Here is a 9810-nt window from a genome sequence, read left to right as displayed (position 1 = left end):
TACATCAAATCTTAACTAGAGTTACAAAATAGACTCTTCTAGATTATTCTACATCAAAAACACATGGCTAGCCCCTTTTCCATGAATAATGGGGGTTGACACCGTATCCTCTCGAACTATAGGTGTGAAAATAGGAAGCTCAACTTCTGAGTGGCATAAATTTTGCATACAGAGTCTGATTGACGCGATTATTGCACCGTTGGAAAGCTTTCTATGTGTAGAATAGCATGAGAAGGTGTGGCACTTCAGCGACACAGTTTTATGCCCAAAAAACATCATTTGATGCCTCAAATCACTCCCGGAAGGTTTCAGACCACATTTCACCAATCTGGGTCCCACCATAAAAATGGTCCCATGAGCTTATTCCTCCACATTTTCCACTCCAAATGCATCTTGATTGATGAAAAACAATGTAATGATCCAATGTAGATCAAGGAAGATGGTATGATGATGCCTTTATTCAAGAACTCTTGAATTTGTTGTGCTTTCCATCACTAACATCCTATACATGCCAATGTTAGGAAGAGGACAATCTTGTTGCAACTGTATCTCATGTTGGATTCCTCTCTTGGGATGTAATCCCTTTGGTTCCTGATACATCTCATCATATAGGTTAACTACGTTAACCAATTCATATTTCAAATTTGAATCACAACCTTCAAAAGATTCATTATCAACATCATCCTTGGGCTTGATCATTAGAAGACAAAAATTCTTGCTCCAATTCACTAGTATTTTAATTTTCCCTGCATTAACAAGTGAAATATTTATTTTCTTGCTTTGAGATCTCACAATATATTCTACTCAACCTTTGAATAAATGACATGTGTTTTCATGTCTATGTAAGATAGTTTTTCTAGCCATAAAGGTACGGGATTCCCAAAACTATGCCATAGATATCTAATGGCACAATATCAAGCTCCACTTCATCTATGAAATTTGTAGTAATAGTGAATCTCACTTTACACTTTCTATTAACCTAAAATTGTGCATTGTCACACACCCATCCAAGTGGACATGGTTTATGATGTGGAATGGTTTCCAAGTTTAAATGTTTGACAACGTTTTCAGAGATAAGATTGGTTTGAGAGACGCTATCAAAAATCGTATTAATCTTGTTGTGTTTTGATATCACCCTTACATGAAAAAGTTATATTCTCCTCTTTTCATTTAGAGTTTCATTTTGTGAGATTGAAGAACAAGTGCTGGCAATGTATTCTTTTCCTTTTAGCCCCATGGTTATGATTTAATTTCACCACCCAAATTGGATCCCAAATCTTGTTGAGTGGTTGTAGTTGTTTTTTGTTTTCCCTTGTTGTTGTTTTTATTTGGTCTCATTTTAGGATGAAGCTTCCAACAATGAGCTTCATCGTGACCCTCTCTGGAATAATGTTTGCATGTAATTTTCTCTCCTTATTTTTTGATAGATGCATTTTTCTTTTCCTTCCCTTTGAAAGCCTTTTCCTTTCCTTTACTCTTAACTGGATTTTTACTACCTTCTTCTGGGGTGTTTTTTACTCTTGCCGCAAGATGAGTGGTTTACACACACACACATCATATATATTGTTGGGATTAAACGTTAATAGAGTATTCCTAAGGTAACTATGTAAACCCACTATGTACTTTAGCAATGTGTATTGTGATTGCAAATCTACACCTAACATCAAAGACCTTTTTCTGAATTCTTTGGTGTAATTTAGAAAATTTTAACCTTTAAGCTATCTAAAGTTCTTCCAATTCATGATGGATTTCTACATATAAGCTAGAGGGTAGAATTTTGTTTTGATTACAGCAATGAATCATTCCAATAAATTGAGATCTTACTGTTTTTTTTAATCTCCTCTTGGGTCTTTGATTCCCAACATACTAATGTTGCACCCTCCATTCTCAAGGAAGCTAACTGAATCTTTATGTCATCCTCTTGAAGGTTTTGAATCCTACAATAGACCTCCAACTGACGAATCCAATTATCAATCTTCTCTGAATTCACTTCACCATTATACATGGGCAGCTCAAATTTAACATCAAGTTTTAAGAAAGGTGATTTACCAGTTCCTTTTGAAGTATGATGATAAGTATGAGTAAGGGTTTTGTTAGTAGAAGAGGGTGCAAATGCTTGTGAAGAAGAAGATGAACAAGATGGTGGAGAGGTTGTAGGTTTGTATCCATTTCCATTACCTCCTCCTGAAGAGCCTTCTCCTTTGGGATGTTTGGAACATTCCCCTTGCAACCTGGTAGTCCTCTCTTCATAGAGGACCTTCACCATCTCTGTCATATCAAAGAAATCCTTTATGAAGGTATTCTCATCTTCTGTCATGTTTTTAGGTTCTCCTTCATGAGAAATGATCTCTGGAGTCTCAACTGCAACTCGAGGTTGAACTGGTGTTGGATATTGTGAAAACCTTGCTCTCCTTCCCCTTGATCCAAATTCAGGGCTTCCAACCAGCTTCCCTTCTCATATTTTGAGTTTTAACATTGTAAGCATGACATAAACTTGGAAACAATTAAATCTTTGTTTCACAAAGAAACCCTAGGGCTCTGATACCAAAATTATCTAATTTAGAATATTAGATTGTTGTGCTAAGATCCTCTTCAGATTAGAAACAAAATTCTTTCATTGTGCTTAACGATTCATGAATTTTTGCAAGTGAAATGATGAGTTTTTATGTTAATTTTATGAGCAATTTAACATAAATAAGAGATTGAACAAAAACATAAACATGTATAGAACATCATCAAAAACACATTACAACATGAACATGATAAAGGAGTTCACCCCTCCTGGGCTACATCTCCTTGGTCCATCTTCCAATGGCTTGGGCCTCTTTATTATGCTCAAAAGTGTAAAAAAAAGTATTAACAATGATCAAATGATTTTGTAACCTACTCCAATGAGTCCGGAACACTCAAAGATGGTACCCTAGCCTCTTTTTTCATCTAATTTGGTGGAAAACAGAAGCATTTATGACCTCTCTTAGTTCTCCCAATATTCGCTCCACAAATTGCACCATTTCTAGCATGAACCTACAATTTCGCTCCAAAATTGCACTAACTGGGTGAACATTTTGCTGCACGGAGGTCCATAATCTATCAACACTAACTGTTCCATCACAAATCGAAATTGGTGGAGAACCGACGCTCTTATGGTCTGTGAATGTGGCGGGGCGACGTGCGATTGTGATATGGCGGACCAAACAAAAGTGTTAACCGAAACCCATAATCTTATCACATCTAGGATCCATCACAATTCACAACCAGTAGAATTAGGGGAGTAACAGATATATAGGACTTAGCACTTCTACGATGTCTGATTGCAATTATCGCATCGCAACCCATGTATTTTGTGGGCCAATTCATTGCATCGCACCCTGGCTTGTTTTTGGACTGATTACTTAAAGTTGAACCGCCTGCGGCATGCGATTTGTGAAATGCGGGGCCAACTGTGACCTACCACTAGGCACTTCCCAATTCACTAAAGGGTCCTACCATGTCATCCGGTCATGCCATGTGTCCAAGTCAAACCTGAACTTTGACTTGCTCTAACTTCTTCATATGAGATCAGATTTGAGTGTTGTTCACACTGTTGGAATTAGGATGACAAGAATTTCGATATGAAACGTGCCTCTTTGAGTTTTGAGCCTAATTTTGAGCACCTGATCATGAAAGATGGAACATCACAATAAAAACTAAATTACAAAGCATAAAACATTCAACAATAATGCACAACTCTCACACACCAACTCAATCTTATTTCATTAACATAGGCATATATTTATACATGAGGAGAGGTATTGGGATTTTGTCAACTCCACAAATTTCTCAATCAATAACTCCACAAATCACTCCATAATTCTCTCAACAATCATCCATAAATCTCTCACCTGTCATTCCACTAATTTCTCCATAAATCTCTCACTAAAAAAAACAACTTTAATTATTGAATATTTGACAAATGATCCATTATTCCATCATTTCTCCCCCATAATGATCATTTGGAAATATTCCAAGATCATCTCTGAATTTGCAGAAATTTTCCTTAGATAATGCTTTGGTGAATATATCAGCTACCTGTTTATCTGTTCTACAGTACTCTATCTCAATCACTCCTTGCTGAACTAGATCCCGAACAAAATGATATTGAATATCAATATTCTTGGTCTTCTTATGGAAACCTAGATTCTTGGTCATCTGAATAGAACTTTGATTATCACACATCAACTGAGTGGGTTGCTCTTATTGTTCATGTAGGTCCTCTAGAATTTTTCTTAACCAAATTGCTTCACCTGTTGTTGTCGTTGCTTCTTTATACTCTGCTTTTGTTGTTGAGGGAGAAACTGTTGATTGCTTATTAGTAATCCAAGCAACACCCACTGAACCCATATGAATGAATACCCTGAAGTTGATTTCCTATCATCCATACATCCAGCCCAATCTGAATCTGCATAACCAATCAACTTGAAATCTTCTATAGACCTGTATACCAAACCATAACCAACTGTTCCATGCAGATATATCTAAAATCCTATTTGCTGCTTTCCAATGCAATTCCTTAGGTTCTACCATAAATCTTGATACCATATTGACTGCAAAAGAAATATCTGGTTGAGTTATAGTTAAGTAGATTAAACTTCCAACCAATTGACGATACAAAGTAACATCAACTGAATTGGAGTCATCATGTCCGTATAACTTCAACCCAACTTCCAAAGGAGCTACCATGGGCTTGCAACTCAACATTCTCAACTTCTTCAAAATGTCCCAAGTATTCTTGGCTTGTGACATGAAAGTACCATCTTCCTTCTGCCAAACTTCAATGCCCAAGAAATAATGTAACTCACCAAGATATGTCATCTCAAACTTAGCAATCATATGTGATTTAAACCTTTGAAATAGTTTTGTTCTATTCCCTGTTTAGATCAAATCATCAACATATAAGACAACTATTAGAATGTCATGTCCTAACTAAAATATATAGAGATTAGGCTTAGATAAACTTTTAACTAAGCCATGGTCTTGAAAATACTTATCAATTCTTGAATACCATGCCCTTGGCACTTGCTTAAGACCATACAAGGCCTTCTTCAACTTATAAACATAATCTTCTTTTCCCAGCACATCAAAACCTTCAGGCTGCTCCACATAAATTCCGTCATCCACATAACCATTTAGAAAGGCTGATTTAACATCAATTTGAAAAATTGGCCACTTGTACTAGGCAGCTAATGCAAGAAACATCCTAATTGTATCCAACTTTGCCACACTGGAAAATGTCTCAGCATAATCAATTCCTTCTTTTTATGCATAGACCTTTACAACTAAACAAACCTTATACTCGATATCATTTTGGGATTCAACTGCGTTAAGTAAGTCATTCACGTATGACCATTTCCATGAGAGGTAGTCGTAACTGACTAATTTCTCATGATTTTTGAATAGTTCACTTAGCACTCATTGCATCGGGTGATGCTCACAGGGGTGAAAAAATGGGATTGAAACTAGTGAAATGAATCACATAGCGTCAATCATCACTTCCAGGGCTTGCACCCGGTAACCAGGACTTCCCGGGAGGTCACCCATCCCAGATCGCCTCTGGCTCAAGCGCGCTTAACTGTGGAGTTTTCCCCACAATCAAGCCCACTTAGCTTGCTACCCCATTTGTGCCATCTGATTTATACTTGGTTTTATAAAGCCACTTAGTGCCAATTACATCTTTTCCCTTTGGTAATTTGACCAAGTCCCATGTATCATTTTTCACCAAGGCATTCATTTCTGCTTCCATAGCTTCATTCCATTCATTCTTTCTTGATGCTTCTACATAATCCCATGGTTCGTCCATTTTCATTACTTGTCCCACAAGTGCATAATTCACTAGATAACTTTGAGATATAGTAACCCTTCTTTCAAAATTTCTATCCAACGTACTACTTTCTGAATGACCCCTTTCAAGCCACTTAGGCTTCTTCTTAACTTCATCTTCTTTTATGAACTCAGAATTTGAATCATCACCAATATTCACTGCATCGTTATCCAATTCAAACTGTACCTGTTCTAGATTATAGACTCCCTTCTCATCAAACACAACATCTCTGCTTATTATCACCTTCTTTGCCTTTAGATCAAACAACCTGTAACTTCTTGCTTCAATATTGTATCCAATAAAGATACACTTCACACTCTTATCATACAATTTCTTCCTCTTTTCCTTAAGAACATGTGCATATGCAGTGCAACCAAAAAATTTCATATGTGAAACACTTGGTTTGTATCCTAACCATGCTTCTTCTGGAGTCAAATTGAACAATGCCTTTTTAGAACATCGGTTAAGAGTGTATATTGTTGTGTGTACTACTTCAGTCCAAAACTCATTTCCAAGTGACTTAGTTTTTAACATGATTCTATCCATTTCAACTATGGTTCTATTCTTCCTCTCTGCAACACCATTTTGTTGCGGAGAATATGAATTAGTAAACTCTCGCTTTATTCCATTCTTCCTACAACAATTCAAAAACTAATTTGACTTGTATTCTCCCCCATTATCTGTTCTTAGGGTGAGAATTTGTAGACCACTTTGCTTTTCAACTAAAGCCTTAAACTCAAGAAAATTATAAAACACTTTAGACTTCTCTTTTAGAAAATACACCCATGTCTTCCTAGAATAATCATCAATGAAAGTGAGAAAATAACATGCCTTTCCAAAAGACAAAATCTCCATTGGACCACATAAATTTGAATGTACCAATGCTAGATGTTCTCTAGCCTTCCATGTTCTATTTGAGAAACTTTCCTTGTGTTGTTTCCCAAAAATACACCCTTCACATACATCATCATCCAACTTGATATAAGGAATACCATTCACCATGTTCTGCTTTCTTAACAACACCAAACTCTGAAAATTTAGATGTCCCATCCTATAATGCCAAATCTTACTATTTGTATCTTCTATTGTATTCAAACTTTGTGAATTACTTGAATCAAAGGAGAGCTTGAAAATTCTGTCTTCAGTCATTTCACCTCTTGCTACAACTACATTTTTATTCAACTTATCCATGATTAAGCATTATTTATTATCAAACACTAACTTGTAGTTTTGCTCCATCATTTGTCCTACAGAAAGTAGGTTCTTCTTCAATGTTGGTGTCAACAAAGTGTCCTCAATTAACTTCTTCTTTCCATGTAATGCTGGTATTGCAACTGTGCCTTTCCCTTTCACCTCAAAAACACTATCATCACCAAATATGACTTTACCAGAATAATTGTCATTAATACAACTCCTCTTGAGATGTCATATGAGTTGAACATACTAAATCAATAAACCATGCTTCACTTTCTTCACTATGTGCCATCAAACTTGAGATGAATAACTTCTCATTCCTAGTTTCTTCAACAACTATATTAGCACCTTTTCGCTCTGTATCTCACATTTTTGCATAACAATCTCTTTCAAGATGGCCAAATTTTTGGCAATAATAACATTGTGGTCCTCCTCCTCTTCCTCCATTTCTGCCTCCATCTCTTCCTTGTCCTCTTCTGCCAGATCCATCTCTGCCTCTTCCTCTAAACTGGTTGGGATTCCTGCCTCTACCTCTTGAAGGTGATGCATTTCCTTGTGAACTTTGTTGATTTCTGTTTTGATTCTGATTATGATATTGACCCCTACTTGTTGTTGGGAAAAGTATCTACTCAGAACGCCCCTATCCCACTCTAAGGTGTGACAGTGCCTTAGCAACAAACAAGGAAAACTACTTTCGTATTCTTCTTTGTGAAATGTAAATGTAGAGGAAGGATTAACTAACCTGTGTCTTGCGCTAGTTTGTTGATCCAATCGCTCTCCTCTTTGATGGCTTCCAGCTATCTTCTCTCTCGCTTGCCCAGCTTCACCAAGTTCCTGCAAGATCACAGAAGAGGAAAACTACAAGAAGACATAGATTTACATTCATAACTAGCTTAGAATCAGATTTAAGCTAAACATGCAAATATAACAAAACATCATTGATACACAAGCATGTAGGAGAAACTCAAATAGTTTTATTGATATAACAAGAAGATCCAGGAGGACATACAACCAAGTGAGTCCCGATCCAGCATCTACCTCCCAGCAAAGGAATCCCTTCCTCACCTCCAACAAAGCATAAATCACCCAATGCACTAATCTCAATCTCAAAACCAACAGCAATTCTCTGCAAAGTACAAAATTCCAGCCTCTGGATCTCTGGGATGAGGGATCCATATATAGATGTAAGCAGAGAGGATGAGTCAGCTTATGTTTTGACTTGTGGCTTCTCTCTGTCAGTTCTTGCTTCCACTTGGAGACTGAGAGCCTCTTACTCATCCTTGGTCGAACTCAGTGAGGCAAGTGTCATTGGAGAAGATTCTGGAAGCTTTCATTGTCTCTCCAACTCGTTGAATGACTCTGCCACTTGTCATTTCCCGCTCAGCGCACCTAGGTAGTGCCTTCAAGTGCGTTGCAACGCACCTAGCCAGTGTGTTTGGGTGCTTTGCAACGCAACCAGCTAGTGGAGCATCTGAATTGATCCTGATTTGACTAGTTCTGAGTAGTTTTTGGTGGAGAACTTCTGGGAGAAGCTGTCATTGGTTGACCTTGTTCCTCTAGGGGTAGGAACAACACTTTTAGGGACTTTGGATCCCTTGGATTATGGACATTCCATGCTTAGAGCTGTAAGGCACAAAAATGTCTATAACACTACTCCTTCCAATTCCTCTATGATTTGTGGAAAATGCATGTTCTACTTGCTCAAATGGTTGATTCTCTTCAACAGTTAACAAGAATCCACTTAATTCAACAATTTTCATGGTATTTAAATCATTGGAGACTATAATACTGGTATTGACCATCTGAAAATTAGGCAGAACACTTCTTAAAATTTTCTCAATTAGCCTTCTTTCTGGAACATCATCACCTAATTTTCTCAATTAGCCTTCTTTTGGGCCATGGTATCTCGTCAAAAGTGTTGATCCCAAGTATTGGGTCCATGGTATTGTTTTATTATGGTTTTGGATTGTGGTATTGTGAAATGCCTAAGAGTATAAAAGAGGAAGGAGATCATTTGACAAAGCATCATCTGAATTATTGAATATCTGATAAAGTAATAGATCTATAATTTTGGTGATTGGGTTATGGTGCAGATCTGGATATGAATGAAGGAGGAACCTGAGCGCAAAGAGAAGGATAAGTTCTATTGATGGGTCATAATCTTAAGGCTTGAATAATAGTACCTTTGTATGATTTTGATCCGTTATATGTGGCGCATGCTTGATCTATAAATCTGGTAATCTAGGTTAATTAATGTCTGAATATTTGAAAGAGTGAATTATCCTTTATAGATCTGTATGCAGGTTCAGTGAGGCGAAGGCGCGTATACACACTGGTTCTCTGACTAAAAACAGCTATATGTAGATTGATGTTCATGGATCCAGTCTGAAAATTTATGAAACGTGGTCCCTAGAAGAAAGAGAAGGTTGTAGCCTTCTGTAGGTCAGCACCTACGTACTAGTATCTTGGCTAGTGCAAGAGCTAAGGGGTTGTAGCTCCCTTCCAGGAGAAGCTGGAGAATGAGAGAGGGTTGTAGCTCTCTGCAGGTTGCAGCCTGCGCACTGGTAAAGGACTGCACCAGTATAGAATCATTGTAAAAAGAAGTTTCTAATTAAAAAGAAGATAGAGACGAATTGCAGCAGGTGGTTTTCACCCACATTGGGTTTCCACCTTATATCTTGTGTTCTTGTGTGTGATTGTCTTATGCTCTGTTTCACTGTTTCTGGTTACTGTTTATTTGATTCTGATACACAGATTAA

The sequence above is a fragment of the Pinus tabuliformis genome, chromosome 5_2, assembly GCF_031772625.1.
Source record: "Pinus tabuliformis cultivar Carrire ecotype Pingquan chromosome 5_2, CPIR1, whole genome shotgun sequence".
Taxonomy (NCBI): Eukaryota; Viridiplantae; Streptophyta; class Pinopsida; order Pinales; family Pinaceae; genus Pinus; species Pinus tabuliformis.
Note: the sequence above shows the minus strand (reverse complement) of the source record.